A 21724-nucleotide genomic window follows, 5' to 3' on the forward strand; every position below is an offset into this window, starting at 1 on the left:
CCTGTCAATACTGACATTTGTATCACTTGCCATGATGGGTTCCAGGGGAGGCAGGGTGGGCAGGGGAAGGGGAGGCAGAAAGGCAAGGGAGTTGCCAGGAGAGACATGGTCAGGCAGAGGAGGGAGGATGTGGTGAGCAGACAGGCTTGGGTGGGAGAGCAGGGATAAGGAGAAAGGGAGGGTAGGATGAAGAGACAACCTGCGAGGAGAATGTCAGAGATAACACTTTCTCAAAGTCATCCCAGCTCTTTCAAAGGCCAGTGTGCTATTGAACAGCTGTTTGTGTTTCTCTAAACGAGGATCCGAGGGTTTGTGATTGCCGGGGCTGTGGGCGCCTGAATCAAGAGGAGGACACACACATGGCCCCAGGCTGAGGAGCCCACCCCTGGCCGGAGCCCGCAGTGCAGGGAAGCAACAGAGAACTGAAGGCTTCACTGGGCGTGAGAGGAGGCCTGGAAGTCAGAGGTCACTCAGGGGGCTGGCCATGTGCACGGACTCCTCCCAGCCCAGGTGAGACGGATAGCTGAGGACAACTTAGAGCTACAGGTCTTCACTCATCAAATTCAGCTCCATCTGATGTTTGGTCCAGACCTCAAAAGAGTTGAACCAGGTGACTTCTGCTGGGGGGAAGTGGGGGGTTGGGGGGTTGAGGGGTTGGGTTTTTTTAAAATATATTTTATTGATTTTTTTACAGAGAGGAAGGGAGAGGGATAGAGAGAAACATTGATCAGCTGCCTCCTGCACACCTCCCACTGGGGATATGCCCACAACCAAGGTACATGCCCTTGACCAGAATCGACCTTGGGACCTTTCAGTCCACAGGCGGATGCTCTCTTCACTGAGCCAAACCGGTTAGGGCGGGGGTTTTGTTTTTACTCAGTGCTCATTCTATGAAAAGCTGTGGGTCACAGGTTCTGGAACCTTCTGAAACCTGCCTAACCCATATGGGCCCCTGAGGTGAATGGAGAAAGCAGAAATCTCAAAATATCTTTTAAAAGAAAGACACCACCTCCTTCACTGCCCACACAGAAGCCGGTGCTCCGCGCCAGGGCGCCTCACGCTGCGCCGTAGCTCACTAATGAGGCCAGGTTCTCCTGGGCTTATTCTGTGCTCTCGCCCGGTGACAGCGCCCAAGAATAATCAATCAGGCTCCATCAAGGCCGGGCTACCCCGGAGGACGCCGGGGGTGTTCGCTTCCCTCCTGGCTTTCCCACTCTGCGCAGGGGGGACCTGGCGCAGCTGCTGCAACCCCCAGAGAAGCGCAGGGAAGATGCGGGACTCTGAGGAGGACAGCAGCGTGTGGTTAGCCAGGAAGGGGCCGCCAGTGCAGGGCAGCCGGCAGGGAGAGGCCAAGACGGGGTGGCTGGGGAATGCCCGCTCCGCCGCGTGAGAAATTCCGTGGCCTGGCAATCTTGATAAGGTGGCAGCGCGCCCTGCAGCAGCATCCTGAGGGCTGCCTGCGCCCACGCACCCGGCTGTCATCGCCCAGTCGCAGGCCTCGGGACACTTCATTACCGGGGAAGCTGAATCAGTTCGCACCTTCTATGCCAGCTCCTGATTTCATTTGTGTTGTCGCCTTTTCCCTCCTTTTCGTAACTTGGTGGGACGGATCTGAGAGATGCACAGAACTGGGTTTCCACCGGCAAGTCTCCAAAATGGATACAGAGCTGAGGAAGTTCATTCATGCATCCTTTCATTGACTGAACAAATATGTATTGAGCGCCTGCTGTAGGCCCGGCCCTGTGCTCGGTGGGAGGGGGGATTCTCATACTTGTTTCCCAGGGAGTAGCAATTGGGTATTGGCAGCACTTGCCTGTCTTTCCATGTTTGTCACAGGTGGGGGGGACATAGGGGAGGTGCTGTAATATTTGGACAACAGAATGGGGCAAATCCCAGGTGATCCCTGGCCAGAGGAGGCTGCCTGGCTCCTGGGGGCTGAAGGGAGTGGTAAGCTGTTCACAGGTGGCATACTCTGGCGTAGAGCTGGGCTTTTAGGTTATTTCTATTAAGGAGGCATAAGGTCGCACCTCTAATCTGGGCCTGGAAATCTTAAATGTGCTGGAGGAAATCTTCTCTCCGGGGGCCATTTCTCTTTTCTTTAGAGAGCTTGTTGAAAGCGAGTTTGTCCAGCATAATGCTGGCCACCCCGTTAGCTACATCATGAAGGTAAATGATTTAAGACAATTTTCTGCAGGTGGGAATCTCAAGTCAAGTCTGTAAGGAGTCCTTTAAAACATAGGGACTCAGACTCAAGTTAGTGGGGGGGAAGGGGGGCGCGTTGTATAATAATTAATACAGAATTATTTAGAAAACTGGCTGGAATGGATATTCCCAAACTCTTGGTCTTCCTGATCAGAAAAGTCTTCTTCTCAGACTGGGAAAGCCTGAGACAGCGGCTCTCTCGGAGGGTTTGCACAGCGTAAAGTCCCAGAGCTAGAAGGCTCTTCCAGGCAGACCCCAGGGACCCCAGGAGGAGACGTGCCTCAGGGGCTGCTGGGAATGGACACCTCTCACCCCTCTCCTGCTTCACTCAGCCAGAGAGGAGCCATGGTAACATTCTTTATGTATATTAGTTTTCTTTTCTTAAGAGATCTCTTAAGGGGTTTGAAGGTAAGTTCCTATATTAAGAGAAAGAAAAAGACAGGAAGGTGGGAATGAACAAATGAATGAAGGACCAAGGGAGAAGGAAGGAAGAGAATGAAGAAAAGATGAAAGGAAGGGAGGGAAGGGATGGAGGGAGGGAGGAAAGGAGAGAGGGAGGGATGGAAAGTCCAAACTATGTACTCACCAGAGGAGGAGACTGAGGCCCAAGAAGGCCACAGGCTCACCAGTCTTACATAACCTCACAAAGCCACGCTGGAGTGCAGGTGGACTTCCCACGGCACACCTAAGTTAGCTTCCCTGTTTGGCGGAAGATGCCAAGACCTTTGATTTTGCTCACATGTTTTTAGGGAGCATGCAATATACTGATTTTTGCGTATCTTTTATTTAGCAATTTTCAAAATGAACTTCTATGGGACCTCTACTGCTTTCGCTTTATTTAATAGGGAGAGTCTTGCAGGAGAAAGCCCCAGCTAAATATTTTTATCTGGATGAAGATAAAAACAATCTTCTTATGTCAAAGTTTAGTTGCTGTGATGAAGCCCATTTGTCATACCGCTGTTGTCACCTTATAAAGCAGGCAGCACAGGAGAGGTGGCTGCGGCTGGCATTGATACAACCCCCACCCTCCTCCACAATGTATCAGAAGATAACCTTTGTGGGTGGGAAACGGAGACAGATGCTTGGGCTAAACCAACCCATATAATGACAATGTCTCATTGATACAAATGATTTCCTTTTCAAAGCCACCTTAGTAGTCAACATTTCCATTATTACCCAGCTTTATCTTTCTGTCAGCATAAAAAATATCGTCATGAGGTAAAATGTGCAGGATATCCACATAAATGCATATTGTCAGGAGGTTTCACTGCTCTAAACTTGCCCTCACATTCCCCCCACTTCCGCCCTGTCCGTGCTTGCATTCGGGTGCCTGGCAACCCTGTGCATGATGCGGTAGCATGCACAGGGGGAGGCAAGAGGTGGTAGCCCAGGGGAATCCCCGGCAAAAGGGCAGATCAGCCAAGGACCGTTATCAGATGAGGTAGAGGGGTGTGTGGTGACTCAGACACTGTGAAAGGCATTATTCACTTATAACCATGCTTTATTAGAACGTGTGCCCTCGAAGTGCTGTGTCTAAACAAAGTTCTGCAATCAAGCCCTGTGTTAAGTGGGTTGAAGACGCTTGCTATTCTAATGATTCCTATATAGCAACCTTTACCTATCAAGGACTTCATTCATTCATTTGTTCATTCATTCAGTTGACAAACATGCATTTATTCAGGACTTTGAGCAGGGCACAGGGTTAGGCATTGGGAATATGGGAGGAAAGAAGACATTTTTTCTGTGGTGATGAGCTTCAGGACATTATACAACCATTACAAGAGAAATACAGGGATGCGAACTGGTCTTTTGGAAAAATGGGTCTTTAAAGATAATTGCTTACAGCAGACTAGTGACTAAATAGAATTAGGTTCTTTGGGCAGCTGCCCCTCCTCCCTGACCCACACCTCTGCCATCATGTCAGTTTGTTCTACCAGGGCAGAATCTCCACCTCTCCCTGCAAAAGTTTTAGTTTTGCGATGACCCACATTTCTTTTTCTTATAGCCTATTTGAAGTACAATGTGAGCTGTTCAGCTTGGATCCCAAGCACATACGGAAAAATTACCCTTTGAAGAAAGAACAAGAGGTAAGAGCACCTAGTTTGTGAGGGGGGGTGAGGGGGATCACTAGAGACATCTCATGAACACATATGTCGCTGCCTGTTTACCATCAGGTACCTAACAGAGTGAGGAGAAAACAATTGGCGGAAGGTTGAAGGATCAAGCACCAAGGTTTTTCTAGCTCCTGTTACTGCCAGTGTCTGAGCTCTCCGCAGCAGATACCAACCAGCACTGAGGACCTGATATGGCACCATTCCCTAGGGAGACCAACCAGCCACTTGGTGGTAAGTGATTATACCAGATTCCCCTCCCAGGGTGGGAGTGGGGCAGTCATTTGTCCTTCCTGAGATTAATATGTGTTCCAGGTATGAGTATAATTTCCCACACGCCTTGGCTGGCCCACCATCTGAGAGCTCCCTGAATATCTGATTTGTTGACATGAGATCACACATCATATTGCCTCAGACTTGGGACCCATATTGCCGCAAAGGAGGTACCAAAATGGCCAAGGACCTCAGGAGCCTTTATACTTTTCATACACGGCACAGTATGCCAGCTTGGTGGTGTCAGAAAGGCCTCCACAGGGTCCAGCTAAGGGGTCAGGTTTGGGATAAAGTCATCATTCAAAATGCACAATATACTTTGGACAGAAGTGGCTTCTCTTATCACTTATCTGAGTGATCTAAGTCACTTATCTAAGTGACCCCATTAGGGAATTTGTCCTTTCTATTCCATAAAAGCACAATAACCAGAGGCAATCAGAGGCTGACAAAAGCAAGGTAACCAGAGGCTCAGATCCTGGGGCAGGGATGGGGGTGGTGCAGGAATTTCACAGCAAGCAACCTACACCTGCAAAACTGCCCTCCTTGAAGATAAATATCAATCATTTCCTCAGGGCAGCATCGGGAACTGTAGCTGTCCTACTAGCTCTCCTGTTTTTTTTAACTGAGAGGAAAACCAGGTGAGTGTCGGGTGAGTCGCCACCTTGAAGAATCAGTGACAGGACAGCGTAAATTTAACCTGGGCACAGGCGGATCTGAGCAGCGTGAGAGGTAGACTGCAGCAGAGGCTGCCCCTGTGCACACCCACTGACTCTTACTGTAAGCACCTGCCACTCAGAGCTTGGTTGGGACTTAGGAGCTCACTTAGCCTTTGCACTGAGCAGGCCAGAGGTCCTGTGGAACTGATGCACCTGGAAACAAGCTTCAATAAAGTGTAGCAGGGGCAGCTCAAAGAACCTAGAACAGGGAAACCCAAATTTACCTAGTGCCCAGGAAAGGCCCTCTGAGCCATGAAAGTTGAGTAGAAGTCAAAGAGGTGGAAGAAGGGTATTGACAGGCAAATAAGTAAAATGGAAGCCCTGGTACAGATAAGGAAACAGGAGACAGAGAGTGGCAAGAGAAATGGGCAGGGGTCATACCATGAAGGGTCTTGGGATCCTTGTTTTGGAATCTCAATTATTTCCCAAGAACAATAGAAATCCATCACGGGATTTTCCACAGAAGATGACATGATCCTACTGCTGTGGTGTGAGATGGCTCTGGCTATATTATGAAGAATGGTTTTGAGGAAACAAGACTAGAGACAAGGAAAGCAGATGTCCACTGACATTTGGACATAAGTCTGGTGTTCGAGGACCTGTGACCAAGGATGCAGTAACTAAAGTCCACTGTGGAGGGAATGAGACATTCCAGAGGGAATGTGAAGTAGAAGAAGAAGAAGAAGAAGAAGAAGAAGAAGAAGAAGAAGAAGAAGAAGAAGAAGAAGAAGAAGAAGAAGAAGAAGAAGAAGAAGAAGAAGAAGGGGAGGAGGAGGAGGAGGAGGAGGAGGAGGAGGAGGAGGAGGAGGGGGAGGGGAGGAAGGAAGAAGGAAAAAGGAAGAAGGAAGAAGGAAGAAGAAGAGACTGCCCAGGCCCGAATCCCATGGACACAGTTCTTGAAGGAAAATGTAGGGGCAGAGGAGATTACTAAGGAAGCCAAGGAAGAACAGCAAGAGAGGGAGATGAAAACCTAGAAAGGATGGCACGGGGATCCCGGGGAAGAGGGTGCTTGGTTAGCAGTATCATATGCTGTAAGACGATAAGCTAGAGAAGTCTCATCCACGGCTCCTGGCAGGATAAAACAATACAACCTTTTAGGAAAATAAGTCCTGTACGTCAAGAACCATATCCCTGAGAATTTATTCAGAGGAAGTAATTGTGGAGGAAAAAACCTATTGATATAACCATGATGATATTATTAATAAAGGTAAAAAATGGATAGTAAAATATGTTTAATGCCTGTGAGAACTGACTCAGTAAGTTATAAGACAAACTTAATGAAATATGTACAACCATTAACTAGTATAATCATGACTGCCTCGAAGCAACATTAAAATATACATAAAAATATCAAATGAAAAAGCAAAATGCAAGATTCTATGTAAAAAAGTAAATATGCATATGGATAAGATTGGAAGATCATGGAAAATGCAAACATTTTAGGTGTTAGAGGAGTGGGATTGTGACTATTTCTTATTATTTCCAATATTACCATTATGTATGCTCTTTATAGGCAATAAATTACAATCAGGAAGAAAAAAAACCTACTATGGAGCAACTTTATAAGAGGTAGAAAAACCTAGAACAATGCTAAACAATGTCCTGTGTGAGTAACGATGGGAGAATAAAACATATATTTTGCCACCTACAACAGGTGTTTGTCTAAGTATTTAGTGTATCCTGGACCAAAGAGGGTCAGACAACTTAATATATACTTAATGCTTAACTAAAGAGAACAAATGTGCAAATAGCCCTTAGTGTGAAAACTACTTATTCTTGGAAGCTATACAAATAAAAGGAAATTAGGTTAATTGCAGCATGATATTCACAATAGATGCTACATACTCTCCCATTTACAGGGAAAGGAGGAAGGAAGTCAACATATTTTGAGTGCCAATATGTGCCAAGAATGCTCCTAGTCAGTTACACACAATCATAGCTCACACCAACCTAGGAAGCATGAGGACCCTGCATCATCAATTATGATCTCCAGTGTCAACAGGCATCACATTCCATAAAATCTGTTTCAGCGTTGTTCTCCCCTTCTCAGCTCCCCATCGGGGAATTAAGCGAATTTCAGGGGCCATCTGCATAACCGCAGCAAGGCTGCCCGACCTAGTGGAGACATGGCTTTCTTCCCTAACTTACTGAATTTCAAAGTCAGGGTTGTATTACCACCCCTTCCCTTTATATTTGAACTCCTACCATCTCTCATGGTTGCTCTGCCCTCATAGTTCTAAAATTCATTCATGCATGAGCCTACGGCTGAATCTGTTGTGTGATGTTCCTTTATTCTGACATTTAATGTTCTTTTCATCTCACCCACGTACAGCGTTTGAGCTCCATGCCTACTACAATGTTGTGGAACATCAGGACACTTTCTTCTAGTTGACTACATAGTGCGGGGGTTTCATTTAATCTCTTAATAATCACATCCCTGGTTTATTCACTTTTCTAATAACTCTATTAGGATGTTTATAAGATGACATGCTTTTAATTGTTTCCCTCACCCCATAGGTACTGAGAGTAAGTTCCTCTAATGGGCTCTGTAACTTCCATCCTTTATTTTTATTGCTAATGGGCTCTCCAGTAATATAAAATGACTGATGAGGGCAGTCAGAGAAAAGCAGAAAAATCAATACCTGTCCAGACTCCATATTAGTTAAAAGCAGGTGAGGGGCTGAGGCTGGCAGACAACAGAATTTCCTCTGGCTCCCGGGTATCTGAAAGGAGGAAAATTACCTCAGAGGGGCTGTAAACACAGGGTGTCAGAACAAGAGACTATCAAAATATTTTGGGTGTTTCTTAGAAATCTGTGCAAACTGTCTCCAGTAGAGGGCAGTGGTAGCCGCACACACTGACCCCGGGCACTACCCAATTAGTGCTGCCTCTTGAGGCTTTTCTCCTCACCTCCCAGCAGACCATGCATGTTGAGGTGACTGGCAGAATCAAAGTGAGTCCCTTGGTCAGACGTGTTGGCTGTTAGCAGAGCCTCTGCAGCTACAGGTTCACATTGATAAGCTCGGTTCTACATAGCAGACATACTATGTACATTGTACATGTACCATCTCATTTAGTCTTCACAACAACCCTATGATCTGGGTACTATTATTATCATCAACTCCATTTACAGGTGGGGGAAATGAGGTTAGCTTGCCCAAGGGCACCCAGCCAGCGGTTAGAGCTGTTATTAGAAGTGGCTCTATCCTGCAACCCAAGAGCTAAGTCGCCATGCTATCAGTGGCAGACCTTACTATGTTTCATTCATGTGTAGAATATTATCTTATCTTAGGAAATTTATTTTTATTTTTTATTATTGATTTCAGAGAGAGGAAGGGAAATAGAAAGAGAAACATCAGTGATGAGAGAGATTCATCAATTGGCTGCCTCCTGAACACCCCCTACTGGGGATTGAGTCCACAACCCAGGCATGTGCCCTGACTAGGAATTGAAGCGTGACCTCCTGGTTCATTGGTCAATGCTCAACCGTTGAAGCACACCTGCGGGGCCCTAAGAAATTTCTTGATAGCAGGAACCTTACTCATCCTTATGTTCGTCTGCAACTAACAGAGAGCTTTGCATATGGTAGTTGCTCAATAAATAATTTTTACTGGTGCATCAGTCAAAAGTGCTTTAATATGTATATATATATATATATATATATATATATATATATATATATATATATAGTTTTTATTGATTTCAGAGAGGAAGGGGGAAGGGGGAGGGAGAGAGAGAGATAGAAACATCAATGATGAGAGAATCATTGATCGGCTGCCTCCTGCATGCCTCCTATTGGGGATGGAGCATGCAACCTGGGCATGTGCCCTTGACCGGAATCAAACCTGGGACCCTTCAGTCCACAGGCTGACGCTATATCTACTGAGCCAAACCAGTTAGGGCTTTAATATGTTTTTTACAGTATTGTGATGTATGGAGTAGGATATATATATATATATATATATGCCAATGGCAAAAGGCTGAGATGATTTTTCTATGTCTGTTTCTTTATCCTTCCCACTCTGCTATTCCCAGATTTCTCAAAACTTTCTATTAAAGCCCAGATTAGTTACAACTTCTGATCACTGTCTCCAGAATTTTCTGCCAGCTGCCATCCCCAGGGCAGGGTAGGTTTGGGTGGATCTCTGCACCCAGCTTTCCCTTTCAAGATTTAAGCTAACCTCCCCTCCCCTCCTCCCCTAGTATCTCTCAGAGTTTAACCCCACTCACCCCAGAACACTCACCCGCATCACCATTCCTAATAAGGCAATAAGACGGAATCCATGCTATCTACAATTTCTTATTCTTGTTAAGACTACAGTGTGTGTGTGGGGGGGGGGGGGGCAGGGGTCAGTGGGGGCAAAAGGTGGATATCTGCAATGCTTTCAACAGTAAAGATAAGTTTTTTTTGTTTGTTTGTTTTTTGTTTTTTTGTTTTTAATATATTTTATTGATTTTTTACAGAGAGGAAGGGAGAGAGATAGAGAGTTAGAAACATCGATGAGAGAGAATCATCGATCAGCTGCCTCCTGCACATCTCCCACTGGGGATATGCCCGCAACCCAGGTACATGCCCTTGACCGGAATCGAACCTGGGACCTCTCAGTCCGCAGGCCGACGCTCTATCCACTGAGCCAAACCAGTTTCGGCAAGATAAGTTTTTTAAAAGACTATACGGATATGTGCATTTTAATGTATCTACATGTCATCCCTTTTATCATCTCCATTACTAACAGGGCTTTTATAGCAATTAACCAATACAGTGATACAGCCTTAAAGAATACTTGATGGTTAACTAAAGTAATCACGGTAGAATCAGGACATATTTTTATACTTTAAAGAACACTATGTCTAGAAATAGAGTTTAAGAGTAGAGATTTGAATGATTGTTTCCCAAACTGGGGCTCACAGATGATATTTTAGAGGTCTTGGTGCCCCCTAGAAGAGACTTGTGTTTTTATTATATTTCATGGAAAAATTAATATAAGCATATTCTGGATGGTTACCTATGAGAGGCTATACAGCACAGTGGTAACGAGCCTGGTTTGGGAACCGACTGCCTGATTTTATATCCTGGCTTTGCTCCTTACTAGCTATATGACCTTGGCAATTCCCAGTGCTCCGTTTCCTCATCTACACAATGGGGTCACTTCATACAGTAGTAATGAAGGTTATATGGATAAAGCACCTGGAACAGGATCTGGTATACAGTGAGCACTTTATAAATGTTAGTCATTGTTTTAATTATTACTAAGAAATGCCATATGATTTCAAGGTTTATATCTTACCCGTGTATTTAATCATATAATCACCAAGTAGTACTACTTGAACTTCATAGCTGAGAGGGAAAAGGAGCCTGGATACATAAACAATGTGCTCACACTAAGTGAAGTCCAAGTATCACAAGCTGCCATATAATCATTGATTTTTAGGAATTTGAATGGAGAAAAGAAGTGGGAGAATTGAGTCACTCCCCAAAGTTCACAGTGGTAGAGAAATGTTGAACTCAAAGAATATGTATCATTGTAGGCAACACCATATCCCTATGGCAAGAGGCATTTTATTCTCCGCAAAACCTCACCTGTTGATATTAAATTAACATTGTGAATTTAATTTTATTTTTGTTTAGTTTTATTTGTAAATTTTTTTAATTGTATAAGAGCTCAAAGCATGAGTTCATGCCTCATTTTTCTTTAACTTATTTAAGTAACATTATTTCATATAAATACCGGGACTCCAAAGGATTTTTTTTCTAAGAAAAATTTTCTTTGAAAAGATTCCTAAGTTGCTCAGGTTGAAAAACACTGCACTAATTGCTATCGCCTTTCCCTTTCTGTTTGGTTAGCAGACTATCAATGAACGAAACTCACTTATGTCTAAGGTTTACTCTGCCTCTAACATTCCCTCCTATTCGTGTGAAATTTGAAGCATATGTATCCCCACTAATATACCATGGCCACTCCCTTACTCACCTATTTGATTCAAAGTCATTTAACTTTTAAAATTTGAAAATGTTCTCAATCCTTGGAATAGCTTGTCTTACACAGTATATATTCATTCAAACATGCAAACCTATACAAACAAAACAGCAAACAGCAGCACTGTAGAGTATGCTCCTGAAGAAATTAAAAAAAAAAAAAAACAAGTCTACCTACCCCACATCCTTTATACCAGTACTTTTTTAAAAAGGGAATTGTGTGTGTGTGTGTGTGTGTGTGTGTGTGTGTGTGTGTGTGTGTGTGTGTGTGTTTTAAATTGATTTCCAAGATGGAAAGGGGGAAATAGAAACATCAATGATAAGAGAGAATCATTGATCAGCTTCCTCACTGGGGATTGAGCCTGCAACCGAGGTATGTGTCCTTATTGGGAATTGAACCATGACCTCTTGGTTGATAGGTCAACACTCAACCACTGAGCCATGCTGGCCGGGCCAGCCTCTATACTTTTCATGAGAAGAATTCAGCTACGAAGGCCCCTGAACAAACCTGACCTCCAGCTCCAGCTCCAGCTCCAGCTCCAACTGATACCAGACAGAAGTTGACTGAGGTATCAAGACCCAAAGTCATGACCACTCTGGGTCCTTCCTCATGCCTCATGATTTGGCTCCACTTAGAAGGCTCCTGAAAATATAAAGGAATAGGGACACCTCCATGTTTTAGTATGCCTTGCGCGTTTCCACCTTCTCCTAGCATGTATGCATACCAAGTGTTCTGGTGCTGCAGAGGACGAATTGTATTTATAGAGGCCTTGAAGCTTTAATTAACTGGTCTAAATTGTTGAATAAATGCTGCTGCCTCCCTGAGGATCAAACCCCACTTGAATAAGAGGGAAGAAGCTAAGTGCACGATGGAGACAAATTCCTAGGAGTAATATCTAATTAGTGGCTTTCTTTACCCAAGTAGCAAAGGATTATTGGTGTCACCATAAAATTTGAGTTTTCCTGAAACAGTGAGGAAAGTAGATGTGTGATCAGTCATTTTCAACATGAAGAATGCAAGCCAGGGGTGATATTCAAATTAGTTAACAACTGGGAGGGAAAGAGGGTCAATCAAGCCAAATCCCTGAAGGCCCCAGCTGTGCCAGGTGTTAACCCTTCAGTTGTGACACCCTGGGGACCGGCCAGGTGGTCCGAGAGAGGGGGACCCAAGGGGCTCAGAGCACATTTAATTACCAGCCAATAGGAAAATAGGATGCTATAGTAACGTAAGCTGGCTAAATACCAGCCTGAGTTGACTACTCCTTGTGCCCTAAGCTGTAAAGTGTGACTTGATGAAACAGAGGAAGGCCTGGCTCTGGATAGCAGTTTAGAAATTTGCTTATTTTCCATTAGGACGGGAAGACAGGAACATCTCCCAACACTAGGCAGTTCTGACTAATTGATTAAAGGTAAAGAAGGCAACCTCAACACAAGAGAGTGTGTCAGAATCTACCTTATTTTGTTTTTGTTTTTTAAAAATATGTTTTTATTGATTTCAGAGAGGGAGGGAAATGGAGAGAGAGATATAGAAACCTCAATGATGAGAGAGAATCACTGATCGGCTGCCTCCTGCACACCCCCTACTGGGGAGTGAGCCCAAAACCTGGGCATGTGCCCTGACCAGGAATCAAACCATGACCTCCTCAAACACTGAGCTCAAACACTGAGCCACACCAGTTGGCAGAATTTACCTTATTTTGAAGACAAGATCTTAGATTTCTGCTGAAGTCATTACTCCTGGATAGTGGGCTTTAAGCTACATTAGAAAGGTAGGGTTAGTCTTTCAGTGCCAGTTTCCTCTTATATACTGAATCAAATAAAATCCTAAAGCATTTGCGCTGTGGACTTTCTTTATGCATGCTCTCTAGCTAATATCAAGCCAGTCACAAAAATAAATACTCATTGATCAATGGAGGATGAAAACCAGTATTTTTTCTAGGGGTAACTTTAATTTGCTGCTGGCCTAGAAATCGTTTCTTTTACCTCTCTTGCCAGTAGCAGCCACTTTAGGACGGGACTTCAAGGGAGAGGAAAGTATGCTCATGAGAGGAAGAAGCCAAGGTAAGCTTGTGTGTGAAAGAGAAGTCGGTGTTTTTATGAATGGGAGGGTGGGTGTTCCAAAGGTAATTACTTTCTGATCTGAATGATTGAAGGAAATGACTTTTCTGAACCAATCTTGCAAATAATTAAGTCAGTCAGGGCACAATTTTTTTTCCCATGACATGGTTCACCCATCAATCCCACCCGGATTCAGAATCTGTACAGAACAGCCCAGGCCCGCATGGAATAACAGCGAAGGAGAACAAATGAGCTCTCACCCAGTCTGAGGTGGTAAGCTAAAATGATCATTATTCCAAATCACTTGTCACCTAAATAGTTTTCAGTCCAGGCAAAGTTTTTATGAGTTTTTTTTTTTAAATGAAGTTTCTCAAGTCATGTTATTTGAAGCAGTCATCCAAGCTTGTCATTCAATGGAAACAGTGTTTAGGAGATTGCCAAGATGGAGATCTTTGAGTCAAACAGCCCTTTAACCAGAAGGAAAGGGAAGCAAATTCTCCCCATCTCTATCCTATGAGTTCGATTGGGGGAGGGGGAGAAGGCGGTGGGGTTTAGTTAAGAAAACCTCCCCCACCCTCTCAGAGGATGGGTGTTGGGGCACAATGGCTTTGCTATGAAAAATCCCACCTCCTAATTTGCAGTTAGTTAGAGATACACCTCACCGACCCCTACCCTACTCCCACTCCCCAGGTGCCTAAGCTCAAAACAAATGCCTAAACTCAAGTCTAAGAAAAGCCTGGACAAGACCTTTCTGGTGACTGTGTCATGTTTATGGTCCCAGAAACAGGTGTAATTGTGTTCTGGGAAATGTGTGGTCTTGTGTTGAAAACAGGATGGAACTAGGCTGTCTCTTGCAGGCTTTTACCTGGGCGTTGCTTTGCCAAATATTGTGGACACGCTGATTAGAGATGAGTGATCCTGGAATGATCCTGAGATGGAGAAGGAAGAAGCTGGTCCTATTGCTGCCTCCACCCCTCTCTTCCGTGGCAGCCAAGGTGCCCAGCTGAAGGGCTTCCCCAGGAGCACCAAACCCCAACAAAGGAAGTGTGTGCTTTGACCCCAGGCAGCATGCCATTCAAAGCCCCTGTAGGTCTCCCCTCTGAGGGCCTTTTAGAGAAGAGAAAGAGGTGGGCATGTAGTGAATGCCTCTTCAATATCTGGCAGTGGCCCCAAACTATTAAATTATTTTCCAGACGAGGAAGCTGAGGCTCACAGGGAGTTAAGGTCAATTAGGAAAAATGAACAAGAGTATAAACCAGAAAGAAAAGCGCCCCCACCCTAGAAAACCATACAAGGCAACACCAAAAAAGTCCAACTCTGAGGTCCAGGCAACACACACCAGACCAAGAGTACTGTGTTTTTCTAGTGGCACTGACCAGGTTGGAGGCTGGGAAACGGAATAGTGAGGCAGCGCCTTACACCCGACAGGCTGTCCATTAACCAGTAGATAACTCATCCTGAAAGGGGACCTATGACCCACCAGGTTTGCTTCTTCCTTACACCCCTGCAGGTGTTTTCTCTGTCTTATCCCTTTTCCCTTCCTACTCACAGGATCCCTCACCCCATGAAATCCAATCCCCAGTGATGTACTTGTCTGGATACAACTTCTAAGTACTCTCCTCTGCCAGCTATTAAGTCAGGAAAATAACCCTGAGCCTCACACCTACAGATTTTGCATGTTAACTTGTTAATGGTTTGGCAAACCTCTCCATAAAGTCTGAAATAAAACGCTGTCTTCTCTTTCTGTTCTTTTTTATTTATTTTTTTAATTCAAGCAAAAATTCTCCTGCCTATTAGAAAGCTAATATTTTCTTTACAATAACTATAAAAATTAGCAACTTGGATGCACTGGGGGAAAAAACTAAACTGCATACGTCTCCGTCTCCCTTTTTATCTAGCCAAACAATGCAGTGTTACTGGGACGCAGATGCTGGCTCCGTGTAAGTGATCGTCATATAGAGCTTGGCATCCCTCATCGATCACTGCCCTCTGTGCATTTACAGGGCTTCGAATAATCACATTTGGAGGGCTGTATACGTTCTTGTTGTCCAAGTTCATTTCACAACACATTGGTTAAAACGGATTTTTAATATGTCATACAGGTTAATGTCAGTGAGTGAGTCTGAGGGCCTAATGAAGGTGTTTCCGTAGACAGAAGACTGGCAAAGTGGTGCCATATTCCCCTGGGGCTCTCTCTCTGAGCAATTCCGCCCCAACCTTATAAGCACACTTTCTAGCCAACCTTCCTCAAGTCAAGGCTGTCAGTCATTCCCAACTCAGCAGTGGTTTTATGAAATGCACAAAGGGTAATTACAGAAAGACCCCCGCGAATTTTCATATGTAATCTTACCCTAGGACTGGAACCCAGGCTCCCACTTCAACTGTTCACTACGTAACTTAAATCTGGCAAACACAATAGAACAAAACTGCTTGGAGGGAGAGAAGGAAGCAGGGGGTGAAGGTGGGAAAGGGGAAATTCAGACTAGCACAGCCCTGATCTTAAAGGTTATTATAAAACCTTTAGCACTGTTGAAACAATTAGATCACTTGATTGGCCTTAACATTCCAAATCCCATAAATTAGCCTGGTGGGGGCCTCCTACCGGTAAGCAGTGCATTATATTGTTCCAACACCAGCATCTGACTAAAGGAGAACAGACCAATTTTAATTTTAGCTCTAAGAAATTATACCTATTCCGGTCCTTGTGACAACCTCTATAATGGTTATGTAGAAAGGTGGCTTTTTGTCACTAACATTTTATTTTTTTTAAATTACTTTTGCTTAGGTATAACATAAATAATGTTTTTAAAACTCTGCTCAGTTTCAAAAGTTTTCTTCCTCAAAATTTGGAAGTAGACATTTTCAAATGGTAAATTGCATTCAAAATAGTTTTTTCAAACACCATCTTTTACAAGTTGCAACTACTAATACCTCTGAGATGCAAATATTCACGCAGCATGAAGTACCATGCTATCTACCATTAAAACACTAAAACAAATAGAACATATGGTCCCTGATTTTATATAATTCTCCTGAATTATAAAACCAAATAGACAAATAAGCACATATATTAATCTCTGAACCCATAAACCAAAAAAGACATATGTCGAATTCATCATTAATTGTCACCTATATCCCCATAGAGATAGTTAAGACAGAGATATACAGAAAAGAGAAAGGGAGAGGAGAAGGGAAGACAAGGAGAAGGAGGAAAAAAAAGCAAAAAAGTCAACCATGGTGTTTCTGTAGCAGAGCTGCCACTGGGGAAAGCCAGGACTCCCTGAGAGGGAGGTACCTGCCTCCATTACCTCCCCAGGTGGGCAGAGGCAGCAATGGGCTCTCACAAGATGGGACCAAAGCTGGCTGATTTTGCAACAACTGGAGGCCCAATGCACAAAATTTGTGCAAGGGGCTCGGCCCTTGCAGCCCCGGCTTCGTCCAGAAGGTTGTCCAGACAGTCATTCCAATGTTCGGTCGATTTGCATAGTACGCTTTTATTATTATTGATAACCACCCTAACATAATGGTAACTATGTGCCCGGCACTCTAAATGTATTAACTTTAATCCTCATAACGACCTGAGGAGATTTAAACTGATTTTCAACGAGGACATTAAAATACAAGAAGTCTAAGGAACTTGCCCAAGGTCATGCAGCCAGAAAAGGGCAGAGTCAGCATTAGATCCGGGAGGCAGGCTCCAAGAATCTGCACACTGAGCAGTACGCTGTACTCCATCGTCAACACTCTAGAACTTACCCCAAGTTAGTGAAACTCCATCAGACCAGTCAGTCACCTGAGAGGCTCTGCCTTTGTCCTGGAGACATTGTCCTTGCTCAGCCTTTGGGCCACCCCCTGTACCACATTCTTTTGACTCTTCAGTGGTGGCAAATTTTTAACTGCTTGAGAGTGGATTTAAGTTTTTGGAGCTGCCAACAATCAGAGCCAGGCATGGTGAACAGGTGAGCTATGGAATATATATAGAGAGAGAGTTTTTTTTAGATGAAAAACAATGGATGTGGGGAAGCAATGCAACTAGTTTCTTTGTGTGGCCCAGGAACTGCTTTGTAGTTTCGATGGAGGAATTCCACATGTGTTATAGGTAATTGTATGTTACTAAAATTTGCATGCAAGGATCATTTGGATCTTTCTAAGAAGTTTGTTTGTTTTGATCACTTTCCAGTCAATTCCAAACTGTCACTTCTCAGCATGTCTGAGCAACCATGCCATGTAACTATATTTATCTTTAGTGTAGTCTTTTGTAATCTCAGCTTTCCCACAAAGGCATCTACAGCATTCTTGCCGTTTCTGATAAGCAGAAAAAGTAACAAGTATAATGACTTTGGTAGAACCGAAATAGGAATTGAGACCTTTTAAACTCTGATATCTTATGAAAGATGCCAGAAAGAGGTAAAATGACTTCAGTGACCAGACTCCACAGGCTGTAGTGCTCTGAGAATTCCCAAAATCAAGGGGAGAATTGCTGGATCCAGGACCTGAATTCATTAGTTCATGCAGAGTTAATTAATTAGGATGAGAGAAACAGACTCACACTAACTGTACACAGTAGAGACTGATGTATAAACCAGAGTAGACATTTATTTGCTATGGGGGGATTGCCCTTTCCATAACTATACAACCTATGGTTTCCCAAACACAGTGTATTTCCCCAGTGCGTTCAAACTAATTTCTCTTTTCCCGGATTTCAAGAAGGCGCTTGATCACTTGTTGCCACCCATCACTTCAAACAGTGGATAGTATCATAGGTGACAAATTCTATGTTAGGTTATTTGCATTATCCATTTTGTTTGGGTTTTTTTGCATTATCTTCTATGTTTGGGAATCTTAAATAGACTGGCTATTTCCCAACCCATGTACAACTCAACTCTTGATTTGGAGAACCATACAAAATGTTTATGTTTCTTCCTTGATGTGTTAAAATTAAATTTTATAGTAGTAGGTTTAAATTAAACTAAATAAAAAGTTCAGCTCTTCCCTCTTCACTAATAGCAATAATAATAATAGTTTACATGTGTTGTGTTCCTACTATTACCCAGGCTCTGCTATAAGCACTTTTCAGGTATTAACACATTTGACACTCATAACTCCCATCAAAATGGAGGTAGCTTCCATTATTATCCACATCTCACAGATGAGAAAACTGACCTAAGAAATAACTTTGTCAGGGCCAATGGGTTAGTAAGTGGCAGAGCTAAGATACAAACACAGTTTGATGCTGACACTCTTAACCACAACACTAAGTTACCCGTTTAGCCTCTTTGCTACTTGAGTGTTATGACTATTAAAAATAAAAACAAAAAAGGAAGCAGCTGTTTTTCTCACTTGCTCTGACTTCAGCTAACTGTTCTTAACTCTTTTTTTTTTGCATTTTATCCATGCAGAACAAAGCTATATTTGTGACTAAACTCCAAATAAATAAGTACTTGTTTTTAGCAGGGCCAAAAATTTGAGATTTAGCAGAAACTGGTAAAATATTTAAATCCAATAATGTTCTAGATTGAATGTAAAGATCTTTTCCTGTGTTATCAACACATAGGGATATCATAGGTTCATTCCATTCTGTACTTCCCTCATTGTTTACACACACACACACACACACACACACACACACACCCCTGCACCCCCAGCTTCTGGGGCTACATCTGGGCATGAGAACAGGACAAGCAGCTAGATGAGAAAAAAGACAACAAAAATGTTGGACAGCTGCAACTGTCCAGTCTGACTGAGAAATCTTAGGCAACTCATCTCATTGTTCTGCCTCCGTTTTTCTTCTTTCAAATGGCATTAACAGTACTTACCTTATGAGGGGAGTTTTGAGAGTAAAAGGCAATGTTTAGAGACCTACTTTGTCCTCTTTAGAATGTATGACCCAAACTTGTCACATGTTTTCTGCTGCTATATACCTGCATGAGACTATATTTACGCTTGTTTCTTTTAGCCTACTTACAGCACCTGATAGATTTGGACTGTTTGCTACAGCCTTAAAAAACGTTATTAAACAAAGCAAACGGACTGTGCTGGTGATAGTTGAGGTTTAGCAAAAAGGACTCGGGGGTGAGGTCACGATGCTTGGATTTGCCTCCTGAGTGCAGGCCCTACCATCTGAGTTGGCTGAAATTGAGGAAGTCATTTTCCCCTCTGGGTCTCAATTTCTTCATCTGTAAAATAGGAGCTCCCGTTGGGAGTTGTGGTGCTTAAACAGGGGAATGACTACGAAAGGGCTGTCATGTTGCACAAATCTAACTCCCACTCTACTTTTCCTTGGTTTAGAGTTGGATGAGACCTCAAACATCATCTGGTCTGAGCCTTCCATTTTACGGGTCGGAAAACTAAGGCTCGCGGACGTCAGGTGACTTCTCCAGGGCCTTGTATCCTGGCTCCTGTTTCTAAGTGGCTTCTTACAACAGAGGGTGCAGGCCACCTCTGTGGACAAGCAGCTCCTGAAAGAACAGGGGCACCAATCAGGACGCTGGTCACTCGCACCTGAGGTGCATTCTCTATGTAAAGGAGAAAGGTCTATGCTAAGGCATCAGTGAGAGCTTGGAAGAAACAGATTCAGCCAAAAAAGTAACCTTCACACACCCCAATGAGTAAATGCAGTCGTCCATATAGGAACCAGGGAGGGACGGAGCAACTGGTGCTTTGAAAGGATTACAAAGTGTTTTTGTACCAGAGCCATGCAAAAGCCATTTCCAAGCCAACAGGAAGGGCCTTTATTATTGACATTTAACATTTAATAAATAAAGTGTGTTGCAGAGTGTGCTCTCCTAATCAGAGCCCCTTTTGGCTATGTGCACAAGCTTTTCGGATGCCTGTAATTTCTTCCTCTTACTTACAAAGATGCTCATTGAACTACAAGCGGTAAGTAAACATGAGGGGAGAGCTCAGAGGAAACCTGTTGAATGGTTCAAGGCTCCCGTGTTACAAGGGATCAGATACCTGACCTTTAGTGCATCCCAAAATATGCCAGCAGAAGGACTTAAGAGTGTTCAGACTCCTGGTAGGCAGAGAAAAGCACAAAAGCTTCAGAGTTCGAAGAAACATTGTGATGTGGTTTAGATGCCTGGGGATCTTGTTAAAATGCAGATTCCGGTTCAGTCAGTCTGTGGGTGGATGCTGAGATTTTGCATTTCTAACAAGCTCCCAGGTGATGTTGATACCAATCTGGGACCACACTTCAAATAGCAACTCCACTCTCTATGCATCCATCCTTGGCTATTATCGGATAAAGCAAATAAAACCTTGCAAAGCCATTCTGGGGATGGCATTAAGTGAATTTGATAAAGGCTGTCCCTCAGTAGAGGAGTAACAAGTGCTACCTCTCTCACCAAAAAGGGATATCTGAAAATCTTAATTAAGGAATTTGCCATTTAATATGTCACCTTCTCCAATGGTATTTGCCTTTGAAGAGGGTTGGAAGGAAAAGAGAATGCTTAATGCAAAGTCTTCTAATTGTGCCATTTTGGGTGAGAGACAGGTCAGTGGGAGACCCATCTGGGCTGCCATGCCCTTTCTAGCATCCACAGTCACTTATACATACTCTGACTTTAGAATACATGTTTTTGAGGCCTATACCTGAAATAGCCCAAAGCAAATACTTCATGTGATTTTATAGACATTTAAGCCAGTTTCCAAGTATAGAATTTTAACTAAATAGGACTGCGATCATTATAGCTTAAGCAGCTCTGCATTTCCCACAGTATTTAGCACAACGCCTTGTTCAAAGTAAACCCCTAATAAATATATTTTGACTGAAGAAGAGATTGAGTAGGCCAATGGAGGGAGGGGGTATGATGATAGGAAAAACGACTATATTTTGTATTGGTTTTTATAGACAAAATTACCAAGTAAACGGGATAATTTATTATTTTTGCCCTCAAACAATTAATTTCTTATAATTAAGTTCAGCCTTAACCGTTACTCAGTAGATCAATGGTTCTCAACCTTGGCTGCACATTAGAACCACCTGGGAATCTTTTTAAAATCCTGATTTCTGGGCCTCATCCTCCGGAAATTCTGTTTCTTTGTTACTAATGTTCTGGGCCTTTGAGGACTGCACAATCACTGAGTAAACAATATGGACTTACTTTGATTATGAGCAAGTTTATTCCAGTTTTCCTTTCTTCGCTGATTATTTCTTACACATGAAATTCAAAACACCACTTTTTTTCCAATTGAAGAAATAACTTCAGTTTTAAGATGACAAATGAAAAAAACCATTTTAAACCATAAACCTTTTTATTAAACATAGGGTGAAATGAGCTAGGTTAAGATCAGTAGACGCGAACCTCGGAGTTTTAAAAATGTAATTGTCTCTGCACAGCTCAGTCACAAAGATCTGTACACAGTTTTTTCTTTTTTTGAAATAT

Source organism: Myotis myotis, unplaced genomic scaffold (assembly GCF_014108235.1).
Source record: "Myotis myotis isolate mMyoMyo1 unplaced genomic scaffold, mMyoMyo1.p scaffold_m19_p_7, whole genome shotgun sequence".
Taxonomy (NCBI): domain Eukaryota; kingdom Metazoa; phylum Chordata; class Mammalia; order Chiroptera; family Vespertilionidae; genus Myotis; species Myotis myotis.